The sequence below is a fragment of the Schistocerca nitens genome, chromosome 2, assembly GCF_023898315.1.
Source record: "Schistocerca nitens isolate TAMUIC-IGC-003100 chromosome 2, iqSchNite1.1, whole genome shotgun sequence".
In the NCBI taxonomy this organism is placed as follows: Eukaryota; Metazoa; Arthropoda; class Insecta; order Orthoptera; family Acrididae; genus Schistocerca; species Schistocerca nitens.
In genome coordinates, this window is record NC_064615.1 from 370,229,307 (window position 1) to 370,250,540 (window position 21,234).

At 38.8% G+C, this 21,234-nt stretch overlaps 1 protein-coding gene across 2 annotated transcripts in view; it reads right to left on the bottom strand.

The window, feature by feature from the left end:
• Positions 1 to 21,234, bottom strand: part of LOC126236196 (SUN domain-containing protein 2-like) — a 436,500-nt gene that overhangs the window by 170,135 nt on the left and 245,131 nt on the right. The window contains exon 1 of one of the 2 annotated variants that reach the window (XM_049945304.1): positions 20,234 to 20,300. The exons of the other annotated variant lie outside the window; for it this stretch is intronic. The gene's annotated coding sequence lies outside the window, so the exon portion shown is untranslated. Of the gene's footprint in view, positions 1 to 20,233; positions 20,301 to 21,234 lie in introns of those variants that run through there. 2 annotated transcript variants of the gene reach the window in all.

Below are 21,234 nucleotides of genomic sequence, written 5' to 3' on the forward strand. Positions count from 1 at the left end.
GCATGGCAGGAGAGGAGCACACGACCGCTCTTGTGACGCTGGCTGCAGCTGCCATTTAGCAATGTGCATTCCATGCAACTGCACAGCTCCTGTGAGCTAATCAAAAGTGGCTGAGGAGGAGATACAATGGTAGCTACTCCACACCAAACTTCTATCTGATTTCCTGCTGCTACGGTGGCAGGTTCGAATCCTGCCTCGGGCATGGATGTGTGTGATGTCCTTAGGTTAGTTAGGTTTAAGTAGTTCTAAGTTCTAGGGGACTGATGACCACAACAGTTGAGTCCCATAGTGCTCAGAGCCATTTGAACCATTTGATTTCCTGCCTTCCTAGATACTTCAAAAGACTGGACAATGCTCAAAAGCCTTGTTAAAGAGGTATTTTCACATTGTGATGTGTGTTTATGAACTTCTCTATCAGCTACCACACTTATTACTGCATCACACATTCAATCAGCATATGAGTCAAAGTGAGCTTCAGTAACAAACTGACAATGAAGGCTAAGCCCTCAAAGGTGATGATGATGGAGAGGGTTTTAAGGGCACACGACGGCAAGGGCATCAGTGCCCACTCAGTAACAGATTGAGATGGGTGTCAAGAAAAGAAAAGACTCAGAGCAAAAAGATAAAACAGAACGTAAGACACAGGAAACTAGCTTGGAAAAATATGTGCCTACCCACACCGAAGTGTGGGACGAAGCATGCCGCCAGCAGTAAAACATGGACAACCCAGGAAGAAAGTGGTAGAGGGAGGTAAAACAATAAAGCAGATGGTAGTGGCTGGCTGACCGCAAGGAAAAAGGGAGGAGCCAGTCACTTTGCAATACACTAAAACCTCCAGCCTAAAAGTTTAGGCCAGAGTCCAGACAGATCACAAAACTTTAAAACCCTAGTCACACATGTCTCATCATTAGCTAAAACACAGGGCAGATCCCCATCAACTTGTGCTTCTGCCCTTGCATCATGGTATAAAATGTAGTTTGTTAAAATCTGCCGGACAGAGATGTGCACACCACAAGCATCACAAATCGGGGGATCCTCCCGCCGTAATAGAAAACTATGTGTGAGAGGACAGTGCCCAATCCGAAGATGCGTGAGGGTCACCTCTTCCCACCTGAGCAACCAGCAGGAGGTACGCCACTGCTGAGTTGTTGACTTCACCAACCACAGTTTATTGGCCGTCACCGTCAGCCATTCTTTCTCCCACAACTCCATGCACTTCTTGTGGAGTGCAGAAATGATAAACTGCAAGGGAATAGGACACTGGACCACATCCTGCTCTTTGCAGGCCTCCTTGGCAGCCCGACCGGCCTGTTCATTGCCCCATATTCCTACATGACCAGGCACCCAGCAGAAGGACACCTCCTTACAACCTCAAAGGTCCACTGCCCAAGTTCTGTATGACTGTTGTGGCTATTTTTGGCAACAGAATAACTCAATGCAAGCAGCACAACACAATGAAATTTGCAAGCATAATTAGAGAGCAACTGACACATTTCATCACAAGAGAAACTGACAGGCTCCTGCAGAGGAGCTAACTGACACATAAGATGATAAAAATGATGAAAAATCCATTACAGAAACAACACCAAAAGCTTGGAAATATTGCTGATGGCATTTTTTGCATGCGTCCCAGTCCTCTACAGTATCATCATTTGGGGGAAATAGTGGGGGTTGTGTCAATGGCAGTGAACCCTGGTGCGACAACGAAGCTGCCAAATTGTTTAGTGCCATGGAAAGAGCCTGCTGCTAGATGGTGAGAACTCACTGCTTGTCAAAAGGAGATTGAAGAACTTCTTCCACTGATGTACTGACCATAGAGAACCAAGAAACAAAACACATGGAGTAGAATCCCATCCTCATCACCAAAAATATTGTGACGTTGCACAAACACAGTATTAGAATTCCCAACAACAAACTTTTAATTCACTTCCACATAAAGGAAAATACAAACCCATGAATGACACTGTAATAAGAACAAACACATGAAATCAGGGGTTACATTAATGCACAGTCTAACAGTAACCTGTTCCTTTGTCACTGAAACATGATCAGAACAGTCAAGGTGCACTGGCTTATATACGACTGTGCTGATGTGAGGCAGCCTTTTTAGGCCAGCCCTGGAGGCATTTGCTGTGTAATTACACACACTCCCTGAGTAGGGTTACATCACAAAACCCATTATGACAACACTGAATATACTCAAAGTAATTGTCCATGGTGTGTGACTAGATGGGGACAATCATTATTATATCATAACATGTTACATAATGTTACTTACCATAAGGCAGAGATGCTGAGTCGCTTTTCAACCTGGATTTTCCATGTTTGATCATGTTATCTAATGACGATTTTTCATAGCATTTCTATCCATAGTACTGATAGTTCATTAATCAAAACAATTTTTGTTCCATCCCTTCTTCACCTCTAAATAAAAGCAACTAATATCATTCTATACTAGCTTTGTGTCTTTGGATGACTGCAATCAAGCAAGTTATTGTGTTGTATTGTATTTATTGGTCCAGTAAATCTTACATGTACAGTACAGCACATCAGATATTGGACAGGTCAAAGTATATCTTACAATTAAAACACTTTAGAAACTAGAGAATTATGTTCACAAAATTTTACAGCACTTCATATACTGGGCAAGCCAATGTGTAATTTATAATTAAACCACATTAGAAACTTGAAGTTTACAACTGAATACATGTATAAGCCAATATTAACGATTACAGTATCTGCATGATCCTCACTTAAGCTCTAAGGATTTTTGAGGAACACTTCTACACTATGAATTGACATGTACACTAGAGAATTACATTCACAGAATTTTACTTCATATACTGGGCAAGTCGGTATACAACTTATACTTGAACCCCATTAGAAACTTGAGAATTACATCTGAATGTATTTATAGGCCAATATTAATGGTTACAGTATTTGCGTACTCATCACTTAGACTCTCGGGGATTTTGGAGGAACTCTTCCACACTATAAAAGCAATAAGTCAACAGATATTCTTTTAATGCTGCTTTAAAAAATTTTACATCAGTCTTTACTTTAATATCTCTTGGCAATATATTGTAGATAATTTTTCCACGGTGTAATGTTCCTTTTTGGCACAAACTGGTTTTTGTATGGAGTACATGAAAGTCAGTTTTCTGTCTTGTATTATGATAATGAACATTTTCATTTTTGGGGAGGATACTAGGATTTGTTATTGTATATTTCTTTATAAACATTGCACTTTCAAATAGGAAAATACATGGGAGGGGAAGAATCCCCAATCCTTTTAAATAATGGTCTACATGGTTTGTTCCTTTTTATTCCAGCCATGATTCTCACTATTCTTTTTTGCATCCTGGAGAGTTTTAGGCAGGATGGCGAGTTACCCCAAAAAGTGATCCCATATTTTAGGACAGAATGCATATTAGAATAGTAAACTGTCATTAGACAGTCCTTATGACAGCAGTTTTCTAGCACTCTCATTAAATAACACATGGTACTTAGCTTCTTTAATATGTTGTCAATGTGAGTTTCCCATCTAAGATTATCCTGTAGCCAGACCCCCAGAAATTTTGTATTAGGCACACTTGCAATATCCGTGTCTGACATCTGAATTCTTATATCCTCTTCAATGTTTCTCTTGACATTATGAAAATTTAATGCTACTGTTTTGCTTTTATTTATTATTAGTTTGTTTTGGTTGAACCAGTTTACAACATTTGTTAATGCCTCAGACAGTCTTGTCTGTAGTATCTCTGCAGTCTTCCCACTGACTAATACGCTTGTGTCATCTGCAAACTGGATAGTGCTATGGTACTGGTTGGTTGATGTTAGGTCATTTATATATATCAAAAATAGGATGGGGCCCAATACCGAGCCCTGTGGTACTCCATATTTTACTGCTTTATAATCAGAATAGTGTCTTGTTGATTTATTTTCTTTGTGAAAATGTATTTCTACTACTTGCTTGCGGTCAGTAAGATATGATCAGCTGTTAGGCATACCTCTGATACCAATTCTTTCAAGCTTCTGCAGCAATAGAGTGTGGTCTATGATGTCAAAAGCCTTAGACAGATCAAGGCATATGCCAGTTACTTTTTGTCCACTATCAATTTTTTCGAGTACTTCACCCAGAAATTCATATATTGCTGTTTCTGTTGATCGGCCTTTCCGGATGTCATGTTGGGTTGTGGATATTTTGCACTTTTCTAGAAAATCTAGCACCCTCTTATGAAAAATTTTTTCTAGTATTTTCGAAAATGTAGACAGCAAGGCAATAGGTCTATAATTGGCTATGTCTTCTTTCTTACCCTTTTTGAACAGTGGTTTTAGTTTCACTGTCTTGAAGCAGGAAGGAAAGACTCCATTTGTTAATGAACTGTTGAAAATGTGGGCTATTGGTATTGCAATGAGGTCCCCCACATTTTTAATGACATAATCTGGAATCTCATCCACACCTGTTGAAAATTTTGTTTTTAACTCTCTAATTGATAGTATAATTTCCTTAGGGTTGGTTGGAGTAAGAAATAGGGAGTTGCAGTTTCTATTTTGATTGGATGGTGTTGTAGCAGGATTTTTATTTGAAGATTTTATGTCAGATAGTAATTTTTCACTAATATTTGCAAAGTATGTATTAAAAGCATTGGCTACTTCTTCTGGATTTGTAATTTTTTTGCCATCTTGGATTACCTGGAGATTTACATTTTGGGAGGTCTCATTTCCTACTTGTTCTCTGACTATCTTCCACATGGCTTTCATTTTGTTCCTGGCCATTTTTATATGGTGATCATTTGTCGTTTTTTTAGATTCTTTTATGACTTTGTGAAGCACTCTCTTATAATTCTTGAAATGCACCAGAAATTCTTCTGTAACATTTTGTGTTTTTGAGGTTTCATAAAGTCTCCTCTTTTCAGCACATGATATTTTAATGCCTTTCGTCAGCCATGTAACATTTCTTTTTTTAGTTTTTAATGTTTGGTTTATAACTGGAAAAGAAATATTGAAATAATGGGAGAATATTTCCATGAACATGTCAAACTTTTTACATGTATCCTCATAGTTGTCTATATCATTCCATGTTTCTTTTTTTAGTAAGTGCCTGAGGTGTTATATAGCACTGCTTGACGATTTGGTGACTCTGGTGGGGGATTTGATAGTTGTATGTATATTGTAGGTTTTTAATAAGGACTCAAGGTTTAATCTGTCTTTTGAGTTCTTGTTGAAATCTATATTAAAGTCACCACATATGATGGTTGTTTTACTATTTTTATACTGTTAAGTGCCTTCTCAAGATTTTCAATGAAAGTAGTTACGTTTCCATCTGGGCTTCTATATATGCAAACAACAATTATATTTAAATTTGTCAGTTGTGTGGCAGAAATTTCGAAGTTTTGCTCTTCCCCTAGCTGGTTAGTGAACTTTAAATGTTCGTGTTTGACGTCCTCTCTAACATATATGCATGTTCCTCCATGCATGGAGGTTTTCCTACAAAAAAAAAAGATGAAAGGGTAAAGCCCTCCATCCTTGTGTGATGTAACATATTTTCGGATAACCAGTGCTCACTAACACATATAACAGACACTTCTTTTAGTTCATCTGATAACAATATTTCTATCTCACTAACTTTATTTGATAAGAATTGTACATTTTGGTGCAGGAGCGTAAATTTCGACGATGACTTATTTACTAGGTTGTTTTGGCCTACCTTATGTTCGACAGCTGCACATGACATATCATTTTTAACACTTTTACAATTGAAGTTTTCTTTCCAGAGCGATGTTTTAGAAGATGAAATCAACATTTCTCTGGAATCACTTGCCATAAAAAACGTTGTGGTTCTTTCCTGTTTCGTGTTGGGCGAGTTGACTTGTAGTGTGATGGCGTTTCTGCTGTAATTTTTGGAGTTGTAATTTGAGGAACTGCAACTATGCTAGATGGGGATCCACTTCTTGCCGCTTCAACATTTCCTGAAGTCATTGGAGTAATATGCTCTTCATTTGAAATTTGTGATTCCATTGCTGCTGCTGCTGCAATTGGAGGCTGCACTAAGCCTGGCTGATTTCGGTTTAATTGTTCCATGATTGCATCGCACAGTGCTACTTTCCCTTTCATGTTCCTGTGCAATCCATGGGTAGTGAAATCTTCTCTTTTTTGACTGTCTGCATTAATATATGTCACATTGCTGAAGAGCTTACATATTTTCTCGAACTTTCGGTTAGTTGCTTCGATTTCTGCGTTCACACACGATGTTTTGATGAGATCGTGTCTCATAGGGAATTAGGGATGCTTATTACGAAAACTTTCATGTCCATAACTTTTGCCAATGTTTCCCTTAAAGATCGCAAAGCGAATTTTGCCTCGTTCTTGTAGACATCGTTTGCGCCAGCTAAAATAATGCAAGAGTTGCAACTTACATGGTTACTATGTGTGTCAATATGCTGAGTAACTTCTCGCAATGGAGCACCTGGCTTCACAAATCCAATAACACTTTCATTTATTAGTTTTTCGTTCATGATCTTTGCCAGTCGTTTTCCATGACTATCAGAAAATAAATAAATAATGCCAGCATTTTGTTTTTTACGTTGACTGTTTTCATTAGTTGTTTTCGGTTCCAAAACTTTCGTTTGTATATTTGCTTCACTTTGTCTGTTCGTTTTTTTCTGATAGCACACTGAATCTGTTTTTGCACACGATATTAGAATCAGTCAATAACTTTCTTTGAGAATTTGACAGTTTACTTTTCACTACCGGTATGTTTGGAAGTTCGCGATTTCGAGGAAAGTTTGATCTGTTTTCATGCTTTTCCGCTACCATGCTAGAGTTGTTTGTTTGCACACGTTTTTGTTTACTTTCAGTTCCTTGCAACAGTTTTTCTTCAGATGGCTGTATTCCATGATTTACTACACTCGATTTTTGCACACTGTTTTTTTGTATTACAGTTACACTGCTTCTTTGAGGTTTATCTTCCTGGATAGAGTTTTCTTCGGTCACTGATTCCCATTTTCCTGTGGAGGCCGTGTCTTCTTGCTTCCCGTATTTTCCCGATTGAAGTTCTTTTATATCCTGTTTTAGAGTACCGATTATGAATTGTATACTTTTTATACGTTCATTTAGCTTTGATATCTCGTCCTTACAACTCATACACGATTTCTTTTTTCCATCGAATTTTACTTGTTTTTGCGGAGATACACGATTTACTTTAACACTAGCCGCCATCTTACAATTTAAACATCTAGTAACTTTTTAGTTATGTATACTATAAGCTTTCCATTGTAGGCCCTTCTTCCTTGGTACACCCACCCTATTCATTCCCTGTTACAGTATCATGTTTATCATGATGTCCCTCTCTTCTCTCCTTGTTATTCACATATTTTGAGGTAATCTTACTCCTAGTTCACTATGAACTCATACCTGATTGCATGTTTTCTTCTTTTCTTCCTCTTAAGTACTCCTCTATGCCCCACTAACAGCGATAAAAACTTCGTCATGTTTCATTGTTGTGATACTATATTGCCACTGCACTATTTATTACAATTTTTATTAAATCATTCAAAACTGGTGCCAACTCTTGCTTCTATGTATGTTCATGATACTTTTTGGCTCTAAGCTGGATGTTAGCACTTCATCTAACTTAATCTAAATTTATTACTTTCCCCCTTCCTTTCTTCCCTTCTTTAACATGACATCACTAGCATCTGCACTCTATATCACATGTTAATTCTTCCAATGCAGTCAACATGATATTCAAAAACAAAAACTATGAATCACTTTAGCTTGATTGTCTACAAATCACTTTTGCTTTATTGTCAGGAAAAATATATAAAGTTCCTATAGTTTGATACGAATAATTTCTACTCAGAAATGGCTAAGAGAAGCTGCAAGAAAAATGTAGTCTTTCAATTCTAACTAAAGCATCTGCTAGTCTCATTGCTCTATCGGTAAATCTCATCACACACTGCTAATGTAATGTAAGCAGTGTCCTCATGAAGTTCAGATATGTTTGTGTGATTCCTATGACAATGCAACACAACAGCTCCTAACAATATTTGTACTGAAAAACACCAAATAATGCCTGTGAAATAAAAGCAACATATCCATTATAAACTAAATGTCTACCAATATTCCATTGACTATGCTACAAATATAGCACCATTGTTATCCGATATCTATCAGAGATCATTGGAATGGCAGAAAGTTCCACGGGACTGGAAGAAGGCCCAGGTCATAGCAATCTATAAAAAGAGTAGAAAATTGGATGCACATAATTACCGGCCAATTTCACTGACATCGATTTGTTGTAGAATCATGGAACATATTTTGTGTTCAGACATAATGACCTTTCTAGACTCTGAGAAGCTCATCTACAGAAAGCAGCACGGTTTTAGGAAACAGCGGTCATGCAAGACACAGTTGGCCCTCTTTGTGCATGATGTACAACAGGCTCTAGATACCGGCTCCCAGGTTGATGCTATATTTCTCGACTTTTGAAAGGCATTCGACTCAGTTCTGCACTGTTGCTTGCTACAAAAAGTGTGTGCTTACAGTCTATCCAATGACATATGCAGTTGGATAGAAAGTTTTCTAACAGACAAGGGAGCAGTATGTCATCCTGAAAGGGGGAACTTCAACAGAAACAAGAGTAACTTGAGGTGTGCCCCATGGCAGCGTAATATGTCCTCTGCTTTTTACAATCTATATAAATGATCTGGTTGATGGTACTGACAGCGGCCTTAGACTGTTTGCCGATGATGCTGTAGTCTACAGCAAAGTGGTATCACACGAAAGTTGTGAACAAATCAATGAAGATTTGCAGAAAATAAATGCATGGTGTAATGACTGGCAGTTATCTCTCAATATTAGTAAGTGTAACCTATTGTGTATAACAAGGCAAAAAACCCCATTAATGTATGAGTACAAAATAAATGATCAGTCTTTGGAAGCAGTAACATCAGTCAAGTATCTGGGTGTGACTATTCGAAATTATCTCAAATGGAATGAACAGATTACACAAGTATCAGGTAAGGCGAACTCTAGTTTGCGGTTTATTGGTGGAATCCTGAAGCGATGCAGTCCTACAACAAAGGAAATTGCTTACAATACGTTAGTTCGTCCAGTCTTAGAGTACTGTTCAAGTGTATGGGACCCTTACCAGTTGCGTCTGATTCAAGAAATTGAGAAGGTCCAAAGAAGAGCAGCAAGATTCGTGAATGGTACATTTAGCCATCGTGAGAGAGTTACAAATCTCATAGAAAGCTTGAAGTGGGACGCACATGCAGATAGACGACGCGCTAAACAGAAGGGGCTGCTCAGTAAATTCCGAAATCCAATCTTTGCCGAGGATGTAGAGCATATATTATTACCACCAACTTTCAAATCATGTAATGATCATCATTCAAAGATAAGGTAAATAAGAGCTTATACTGAGGTGTTCAGACAGTTGTTTTTCCCTCGCGCAATCCACAAGTGGAACAGAGGGGGAGGAAAAATATGACTTTGGCGCGAATTGTGCCCTCCGCCACACACCGCTTGGTGGCTAGCGGAGTATATATGTAGATGTAGACTCCAGCATAGTAGATAGAGGCAGCAGAAGCAAATATAATGTAAAGAAGATAGAATAATAAGAAAGGAAGGATCATCTCACAGAAAGCGAAATGTGAAGAAATATTATGATTGACTTGGGCCTCGTAGACTTCACTCTACAAAATTCGCACAAATTGTGAATCCCCTGACGACTTTTTAGGGTTCTGTACCTCAACTGGTAAAAACAGAACCCTTATAGTATTGCTTTGTTGTGCGTTTGTCTGTCTGACTGTTAAAAACCCTTTTTCTCAAGAACTGGTAGATGCATCAATTTGAAATTTGTGAGGTCTGTGGTCCTTTGGTGGTGTAAAACATTGAAGCTTCTAAGTCAATGCAGTCTGTCTAACAGTTCCTTGAAAAATTATGCTGATTCCAGTGTTATTTTGTTGATTGTGTTTACATTAACTTATAGCTTGATGTCCTTTTAGAATAAATAAGCATATTATTTTATCTGTTATTACTTGTCTGTTGTAATTTCATTCTACTGAAACATTCCATGACCATGGAGCATAGCTCCCCAATTTGGTCCCACAGAACGTGACACGTCAAATAAATAAATAAATATAGCCATTTATGTCACATATTTTAATACTTGGAAACTCACTCATCAAAACCTGTACGGTAGTTCCCATTTGACTAGAATCATGAAATTTGGCAAGAAGCAAGGTTTCACAGTACAACCAAAGGAAAAAAAATCCTAAAATTGTAAATTTATAATTAGTAACATGAAAAAATGTTCTTATCATTTGGTATCTGACTGTCATTCTGTCGGTCCGTCCATCTGACCCCTTTTTCCCAGGAATATCAAGTTGAAATTTATGTCACATACTAACGTCTATGGTCTCCTGGCAGTATAATAAACATTAGATTGTAAGTCAATGCAATCAAAAAATATGGCCACATATTTTAATACTCAAAAACTCACATATCAAGCCCTATAGGCTACTTTCAGTTGACCTAGACTCAAGAAATTTGGCAAGAAGTAATAATTTGCAGTACAAGTAAGACAAAAAAAATCCAAAAATTGTTAGATTGCAATCATACCAGATGAAAAATATATTTATATTGTCCTCTGTTATCCAACGTCAAACTTGAAATTAAAATAATCAGTAATTCTGCTTTCAGGCTGATTGGATCACAATGTTAAAAGTCAAAAATCAAGTAAAGAAAGGGTTTATTGCTCAAATGATGTGTTTCAGAGTTTATCCATCATCAGATATCCAGAAACAATGTATGAACACAGGTATGCCATTTCAAGTTGTATGTGAAACAAATATTCGGAGACTAGTCCATGAATGACTTTATGTCACATTTAATAGACTGCTAATCACCATACGGCAGAGATGTTCGAGTCGCAGATACGCACAACAAACAGGCTTAACAAGTAAGCTTTCAGTCAAAGGGTCTTCTTCCAAACTACATGACACACACACACACAACAGCAACTCTCACACACAGCCATTGTCTCTGGCCTCTGTAACAACGCTGTCCCAGTATCTCGACGTCTGTACCAGAATCCTCGTGCGTTCATACTCCATAGCGTGATTTTCCGACAAACAATGTTCAGCGACCGCCGACTTGCTCGGATACATCAGTCGAGTGTGCCTCTGGTGTTCACGGCATCGATCCTCGACGGTACGCATCGTCTGACCAATAAACGACTTGCCATATTGACACGGAATCTAGTACACGCCGGTCTTCCTCAAACCGACGTCATCTTTGGCGCTCCCCACCAGTGCACGAGTTTTATTCGGAGAACAAAACACAGTTCCGAGTCGGTGTTTCTTCAAAATGCGTGCGATTTTCCCCGAGAGAGCGTTGTTAGAGAGGCCATAGAAATTCGCACTAATGACGACCTCATAAACCGTGACTGTGGCTATAATCTTAGCAAGGCTTGGGAACCAGCGATTGGGTTAATCAAGAGTAAATTGAGCAAACGTATAGTTGTGACGACCACGACGGACAGAACCATCACACCGACGTCATCTCAGACGCCGTCGCAATCTGTTCCACCGCGCTACCGTGGCGCGGGGCGCGGACGGCGGAAGGAGCGCGCCGCGGGCGGAGGGTATTTAAATCGGCCGCCGCCGCGACCGAACCCAGTTCCCCCTGAGCAGCCATAGCGTACGGATCTCCGTACCGGCACGGTCACAGGAGCTCAGTCCGTCAGTTCACCTGATGAGGCGACATGTATGATCGCCGAAATATTGTGCCCGTTGGACACTGTAGACCGGCAGTACACCCGTGGATATTTTGGTTATCAAATACGCCGGGAGAAATTCAAGAATCACTCAGCAAAATGTTCACTGATATTTGACATATCATAAGAAATAATGGAAACTAATAAGTGCTGATGGGCATGTTAAAGAACCTAAATGACTTCCAACCAATAACAAACCTAAAATTACAAACAGAGCCGAGAGCACATGTATCATCTACGTTAATCTAATGCTCTGGAATGTAAATGTATTAAATGCTGAATATTCAGATGACAAAAGCTCCAAAATAGATGAGCTTCAAATTTTTTGTGTCTCAGTTTAAAAATATTAAAGTAATTTGTTAAATGAACGTAGGCTTGGTAAAGATACAATAAATATCTTAAATAAAATTGAAAACTTTAAGTTAGTTACAACCTTTTGTAGGAAAAGCAAGTCACGAGGAGGTTCATACACACCTACTCATTTAGATTTAGATTACCATGTAAGATATGATGTTAATTGTTTAAGTAAGAGTGTATTTTTGTGGGTTGCTGTGTCAAATTAAGGAACCTAAACATTTTTGTAATGTTGGTTTATAGAATCCCAGGGAAAGTCACAGCTGAGCATTTCTTTCGTAAATTTCAATTTTTCCTAGAATGCCTCAGTAAAGAGAACAAACAAAAAAAATTATAACTGCTCCTGATTTCAACATCAATGTGTTAAGTGAAAACAGCAAAGCATCAAAATTCATTGACTTAATAAAAAATATGGTTTCAAATTATATTTTTTTGAATAATGATAGAAAATGCTGAGTCTGCTACATGTATTGACAATATGTTAAGAAATTATATTTTGGAAGATGCACATAAATTTTGTTTGGATTTTCGAGTTTCTGATCGTTCACCATTATTCACTGAGCTAAGATCAAGTAAGGAAGTCCTTGTAAAAAAAAGTCTACATAAAAAGGAACTTTAATTAGGAAAACACGATTTCCTTTCATGAGAAGTTAAGTGAGACAGAATGGTACTTTGCCCAAAATATTTGAAGCAGTGCAAATTTTGAAACATTTGTAAGTAGTTTTTTAAATGTTTTCAATGAAATGTTTCCACCTAAAACTTGTTTTAATACAGCGACAAAAAACTGAAATAGATTAGTAAAGGAATGAAAATCTAGAGTGCTAAGAAAAGACAGCTACATAATGAACTAAGATATAATAAAAACACTAACTTTGTTGAATATGTTATATGATACAAAATTAAATTTATGAAAATTGTCAAGGCACCATAGCAAATGACAAATAATGGTTTAATTGTAAGAAATGAGAATAAATCATAGACAGTGTGGTCAGTTGTAAAATCTGAATTACGTATTAAAGCCTCTAGTCATGAAATTTGTGAAATCAAGCTTGAAGACAATGTTATCATAAATCCAGCTTCAATTTTAGAATACTTCAATAAATTCTTCATTAATATAGTGAAGTCAAATGTCAGTGTTGCAGATTATGACAAAACCTTATGTCCCTTTGTAATAGATCAAATGTCTGAATGCCTCATAAAATTTAAAACAGTATCAGAAGCAGAAAATATTATATTAACACTGAAAAACAAAAATTCTGTAGATTGTGATGGAATACTCACAAAAGTTCTCAAATTTCTGTGTAAAATGAAGTGACAAGCACTATCCATAACAATAAACCCATCTTTTGAACATGGACATGTGCCAGAGGCGCTAAAGTATGCAAAAGTAAAGCCACTGTTCAAAAAAGGGTCAGAAGAGGATATAGCAAATTATCATTCCATCTCTCTTCAAGTCCTGTCTAAAGCATTCGAAAAAGCTGCTGCCATGCAGAATCAAAATTTTATTGAAAAACATGAAATTATTTTAAAAAATCAGTTTGGCTTCCAGTTTGGGAAAAGCACTGTAGATGCAATTGACATTTGTTGTTGTTCATGGCGTCACCAAATTCCACCACTATTTGTATGTCAGAAAATTCTACTTAGTAATGGAGCACAAGCATCATAGACCTTATTTAACCTGACAAAGCCGGTTCCTGTAAGAACTGCCCAAAAATTGCAAAGATGGGCTTTGTTGTTGTCTCAAAACCAGTAGGAGATTGTATATTGTCAATGGCAAAACATGGTAATGCGGACGCACTTTCACGTCTTCCGATTGGCGCTGATACACTCTTTGACGCTTCTGCTGCATCTTGTTGTCACATCGATGCTTAGGATTCTGAATTGCTTCAATCTTTTCCGATGAACTATAGAAAATTGCACAGGCCACGGAAGCTGATTCAGATTTGAACATTTTGCTAAAATACTTTCACATATCTTGGCCTCGTTCCTTGCATAGCATAAAGAACTCTGTAGGGCACCGATACCTTGCATGTCAAAGTAGCCTCCTCATACAGAAAGGTGTGATTCTTGTTCAAAATACCAGTGGACAGTCACCTACGTTGATCTCTAAAGCTTTGCAAAAAGGAGTGGTGCAGTTGCTTCACCAAAGACACTGGGGGATTGTTTGTACGAAACAGTTAGCACGTTGACACTGTACTTGGCAGGGTATGGAAACCCAAATGGAATAGATGACTTCACAGTGTCATGCATGTTTGGAAAATCAGTCCGCTCTGCCACAAATATTCTCTACTTGGCCTAAGTCACAATCAGAGTGGCAATCTGCACACATAGGCTTTGCGGGATCTTTTTAGAACACTCGTTGGCTGATTGTGGTTGACCCGTATAGCAAGTTTCCTTTTGCTGTGCCAATGAACTCGACAATATCATGTAGCACAATTCAGGTGTTGTCCTCTATTTTTTGCCTCGAATGTTTACCCGAAGTCATAGTGTTGGACAATGGCCCTCAGTTCACGTCAAATGAATCTGAAACATTCCATGAATGCAATGGCACACAGCATCTCACTAGTGCACCATTCCATTCACAGTCAAACAGCAAAGCGGAACGTTTTGTCAGAACCTTCAAGCAGCAGATGGCCAAATTTCGCACCACACACACCAGGGATCAAGCTTTGCAATTGTTTCTCACCTCCTATTGTTCACATCCACGAAATGGACCATCATCAGCAGAACTGCTCCACAGCTGTCGCCATCGGACACTGCTCCACCCTCCTCAGCATCTGATGCTGAAGGAAGGCCGCAAGAATTTCTTTGCGCCACCTGATATTGTGTTTTATAGGGTTTTTAGTGGCAGCTGATGGTGGACGCAAGGCAAGATCATCCGTTGACTTGGCACTTGTATGTATCTCATTTCAGGTCCACATGGATTGCAATGCTAACATCACAATCAGCTTCACCGCTGTCATGTGCACGGCGATCCTTCTGGGTCTGTTACACCAGATTCACAGCTACCGAGGATAGCGCGGCCTCAGCAGCTGCCAGAGGGTGTCATCATGACACCACGGGGCGAGGTCCTTCACCTCCGCCTCCTCTCATCCTACATATGGAGCTGGACACTCCTATGCCGCAGCAGCCAACACCTTTGACATCTTGCTATTGGCCTCAGGAGGTGGATGTGTACCCTTCTGGTCATTTGCTGGGAGCCATTTCCACCACAGTGAAAGCCAGATGGCTGGGTATGAACGGAAGCCTGACATCCCATGCAGCCACGGCTTCCGATCCAGGGCAGCATTCACACTCCTTCCTCCCCCGCCATTGTCGTGTTCCTATACAATGACAGTCCATAGCTTTGGGGAGGGAGGAATGTCCCGGCAGAACGTCAAGTACTGGAACGACGATCAAGAACCAGAAGAACAGAGAGGGCTGTGAGACGACGTCAGCCAGTATTATGCTGACAGACCCCTCTCTAGGACAACACCAAGACAGGAGCGGCATCTAGGCCAAGAGAATATAAGCGCCGCTACGCCTGGCCGTGGCCGGAGTTGAAGACGAGCCATCCTCGGAGCGCTACAGCAGTGACTTATGAACTTTATTGTTTTGCTTATATTGGAATTGTATATACTGAAGAGCTTACTCATGTTTGTCTGTCACCCCTTGCTTGTGACATGTCTATACCTCACAAAGTTTTGTCATTTATCTTACTGTAATAAATTCCATGAATACAATTTACTTGAATTGTTGTCTAGCGATCCAAGAAAGCAGCTTTCCTAGGTACCCTACATTAGATGAGTGGGCAGAACATAACACCACCGACATTAAACCTTACAGTAGAGCTGCACGTTCTCAGGAAGAGTAACAGCTGTAGTTTTTCCTTGCTTTTATCCATTCCCAGCAGCAGCATGGCAAGGCGAAGTTGGCCGATGTTCAAAGGCCAGATCTGTCAATCATGTACCTTGTTTGCATTGCCATTACTGAAAAGGCTGCTGATCCTCTTAAGGAGCCATAGGTTAACCTGGCCTCTCCACATGTACCCCTCCATTGTAGTTTCTTGGGGGGGGGGGGGTCATAGCACTGAAGCCTGGTAGTAATTAAAATAATTAAACATCTCAGAACCAATTTGCCTTTTTGTAGAGTATTTGTTAAAGAGAATACTTTATAAAATTTAGTATAGTAAAAGTTTGAAAATGACAAAAATGTTACCTGAAAACATTCCTACTTCTCCCTGACCCTGACATCAAATGTGAAATTATATGCATTAATTCTTTTCAACTGTAATTAACATAGCACTTGCATTCAAATAATACTGAAAGTTGTTTGCATTATCATATTATTATTTAAGGGGCTGCACTCACATCTGAACACATTCATTGAGTAGTCAAGGTCTGTTAATGAACATTGAAAAAATGTAATGGTTGTTGCAAATCTATTTATTAAGTGATAAGAATCCAATAGTACTCCAAGAAATTCACCATAGTACTTTCTGCACTGATGGAATACAATACCTTACAACAAGAATCAATAGTAGCAAATAGATATAGCAACAGCTCAAACTGAGCAACTTAAGCATATATATATATTTTTAATGGATTGTTTCCTACTCCAAAAGAATTTAGCTAATTACCTGCAACTACTTGCATTCAACACAGCATCTAAATTTCGTACTGTTTGAGAGTAGAATGTTTCAGGCATTATTGAAGGATGCTGAAAATTAAATGGACTGATAAGATAAGGAATGATGGGGTGTTCCGCAGAACTGAGGAACAAAGTAACACATGGAAAACACAATTGAGCAACAAAGTAACATATGGAAAACACTGACACAGAGAAGGAAGAGAATGGTAGAATATTTGTTAGGATATTAGCAAATAACTTACATGGGCCTACAGGAAGATGAAGAGTGTGAAAACTACAGGAGAGGACAGAGATTGGAATACATCCAACAGATTACGTAGGACGTTGTATTGATGTTCACCTGGCTGTAAAGTAAAGGTTCAGATGGTTGTAAAATAAAGTTCCCTAGTGACTCATGCAGATCTGAAGTCTCGTATCCTGAAAATTAGTTACTTAGTGGTCTCCCAATTCAATAACAGACACAAAACCGTTGATTAAAAGTTGACTCATAGGCACATTTACTTTGCTCAAACCACACTTAAGAAAATCTGCCACCACAGTTTAGTGATCACTGGCATTGATTGCAATGCGTGAAACCTGGGTTTGATTCCCTTGCCGGGATTTTTTCTTGATGGGAGGACTGCTATGGTGTGCACTCAGCCTTGTGTTACCAATTGAGAAGCTACTCAACCAGTCAGTAGCATGCCAAGTCAAGGAACCCAACAACAACCACAAGAGCAGTATACTGGACCACATGTCCCTCCGTACCACATCTGATGATGCTACTGGCAGAGGATCACACAATGGTCAGTCATGCCAATTTAGCCCATCTAGGGCCACATTGCAGAACTTGACATATAAGCAATGACCAAAATGACTTATATCTTTGTTTATATTCTGCAAATACCAGGCTACCACATACAATTTATGATCATTATCATCAGCCATATCATTTAATTCTTAACAAGTGACATCTCATAAGTACAAAAATCTGACTTTCAGGAGAGAGGAAAAAACAACTAAATACCTTTTGTTAATGATCTAGTTTGAACATTTGTGTTATTTGTTACAAACAGCAACATCAAATGGACTATGTCCACTCTGGTCTGTTTCAACATAGGTTGCAGGTGTTATAGTGAGATGAAGATGTTGGCACAGGAGAGGAATCCATGGCAGCCTGGATCAAGCCAATTAGAAGACTGACGACCCAACAAAAAAGTTCGTACGTATGTGTCATGATGGAAAGATACTGGTGCATCTCTGCATTCAGCACCCAAAAATTAAGTAAATCCGCTAAGTTAGAAACTAAAAGTAGAAAAAAGGTTCCCTTTCTTTAGCAGAGTTATGGAAAGGAGAAAATTTTTCAGTCATACATAGATGTGGCAACAAAATTTTGATTTTGTTATGTTTGTGCATGTTGGCTGCCAACATGATCTTCGTAACATGAACTTTTATATTGGTTTTTAAAGTCATCATGTTTCTTCCATAACTTAGAAAACAGTATAGGATGAACAGAGAGCATTTATGCATATTTTTCCTGCTTCTCACCTTCAAACTGCCCGCTACATATACCAGCAAACAAATTTTGGCTTCAAGGTGAATGATCTGTTTCCCCTAACAGAATACGAGGTGTTGAGGTATGAAACCGGAATTGGGTTACAATAATTACACATCTGTTGTTTGAAACTGGTAAACAATATTTTCTTCAAAATAATCTCCATTGCTATGTATACATTTCTCCCACCTCTCTGGCAGGCTACGAATGAAGCGAACCAGTTGGTGAGCAATTTTCGTACAATTTCATATGAATTGTTCAGCAAGAGCATGTCTCAGTGATGCAAACAGATGATAATCGGATGGAGCCAAGTCTGGAGAATAAGCCGCATGCCCTAGAATTTCCCTACTGAATGCCTCAATCATTTCCCTGACCCGTTTTTTGCTGTGTGTGATAAGGCAACATCATGGAGCAATATGACTTTGTGTTGCCTTTCTCCATATTCCAGTCATTTTTCACATTATCCTCAATCTAAATGAATCATTTTCTGTTGGTAGCAATCAGTGTTAACGGTTTCACCTGGTTTTAGCAGTTCACAATAGATGACACCCTTCTGATCCCACTAAACACAGAGCGTTGGCTTCTTTCCAAAGCAATTTGATCTTTCAGTAGATGTCAATGGTTTGCCTGGATTCACACATGATTTATGATGCTTAGGATTCTCAAAATATATCCATTTTTCATCACCTGTCACTACTTGATTGAAAAAACGACTTTCTTTTGTATCTGGAGAGTAGCATTTCAGAAGTGGTCTTTCCATTTGCTTGCTGTCTTTCATTCAGTTCCTGCAGAACCCATTCTCCCACTTTCTGCACGTTTCCCAAAGCTTTCAACCAAAAAGAAATGGCTTTCTGTATCACATTCAATTGTTCCACAAGTTCCTGTTGAGTTGGGGTATCACTTTTATTCAATAAGGCCTGCAATTCATTGTCTTTGAACGTATTTGGTGGTTTCCTGCACTCATTGTTTCTCACATCAAAATCACCGCTTTTGAACCACTCAAAACATTGTGTTTTCCCAAGAGCTTGTTTGCCAAAAGCTTCGACAAGCATTCAATGTGATTCTGGAGCAGTTTTCTTCAAATGACAGCAGAAAACCAATGCTGTCCACAAATTATAGTTCGTAGGCACAAAACTCGACATGCTTACGTGTTTGAAACAGGTACCAATGTATGGAACATGGGGTACTGTGTGTTGACATTCGTCTCCAGCCATTACAGGTGCAACATACACCAATGTATGGAACTTAGGTTACTGTGTGTTGACATTCATCGTCAGCTGTTCGTTTACAGGACGCAGATGGCACTACAGACATGGTTCCACAGGCTCTGCACTAACGGCTAGAACCATGTATAGGGAAATTCTGGTTTCATACTTCTACACCTGGTAAATGACTGTTACAGTAGAGTAGTTCAGCAACTAAGAGCAGATGATTTAAAATGGCCAGCCCTGTTATAACTGCTGCGTCATAGGCTGCTGGAATACATTCTTTGTATAGTGTACAGTAGAATACAAGTTCCCAAATATTTTTCACCTCTGTACAAAGCACCACACCATGGCCTGCACGTTCACCCGATCTGGCGTCCCCGGATTTCTTTCTGTGGGGAAAGTTGAAGATATTTGCTATCGTGATCCACCGACAACGCCTGACAACAGGCGTCAGCGCATTGTCAATTCATGTGCGAACATTACGGAAGGCGAATTACTCGCTGTTGAGAGGAATGTCGTTACAGGTATTGCCAAATGCATTGAGGTTGACGGACATCATTGTGAGCATTTATTGCATTAATGTGGTATTTACAGGTAATCACGCTGTAACAGCATGCGTTCTCAGAAATGGTAAGTTTACAAAGGTACATGTATCACATTGGAACAATCGAAATAAAATGTTGAAACGTACCTACGTTCTGTATTTTAATTTAAAAAACCTACCTGTTACCAACTGTTGGTCTAAAATTGTGAGACATATGTTTGTTACTATTAGGCCTACAGCGCCATCAAGCGAAAAAAGTGTTCCAACGAAAACATTCATATTTCTTTACGTACTACAGTTGTGTAAACTATTCAAAATTATGTATGACGTTGCATGAGATTTTTTTGCATGTACTAATTATTTTCAAATTTTCATGTGCAACATCACGACTGGGAGCAAAATAACCAGAACCAAAAATCTTGTGGAGAAAACCAATTCAAAAAGGAAGCAAAAAGAAACCGGAATTTGCGGAAAATTTTGGAAATACGCTGTTTGTTTCATCGCAGCAAAGGTAGGACCGCTACGCAACCGCTTGCTTAGCTATGCTTGGTAGCGTCTCCTGCGTAATAATGAGAAGTACCTTTCCTTAATTTCCTTTCCTTTATACATTGTAGTGAATTTTTCAGAAATTTTACGTAATGAGTAGACAGAGAAAAGTTTAAAGTCTCTGTGTCATAACATTTTGTGCATCATAAAAGTAGCTAAATAACGCTTGACGACACGTAAATCGTATGTTTAAATTCACAAAATTATATATTTCAATTTTCTGTGTTCCAAAAATTTTAATTGTAATATTCAAAGAAAATGGCACAAAAATCAGTTTCCATTATTGTTGACAATGGCGAAAACGCAATGAGCCAAGATGGCGTACAATTGCAGGATTCCACAATCAGACGTATTAAACAGTTCAGAGATAAACATGACCAAAATGACAAGTGCTAGTGAACTTTCACAAAGCTCTAACTTTCATGATACGTTGATGACGATGGATGGAACCACATCACGTATCTTCGCGAGTAACATTCTGTTCACACAGAAAAACATAGAAAGCGCAGATAAGATTTTTGACGAGACTTTACCGTCACCGATCGCACGAAATCCAAATGTTGATTTGCAGAGTGCAGTTGTCAACAACCAAAGTACATTCAATAGCAGCCAAAACGACGGACGTACCGCGAAT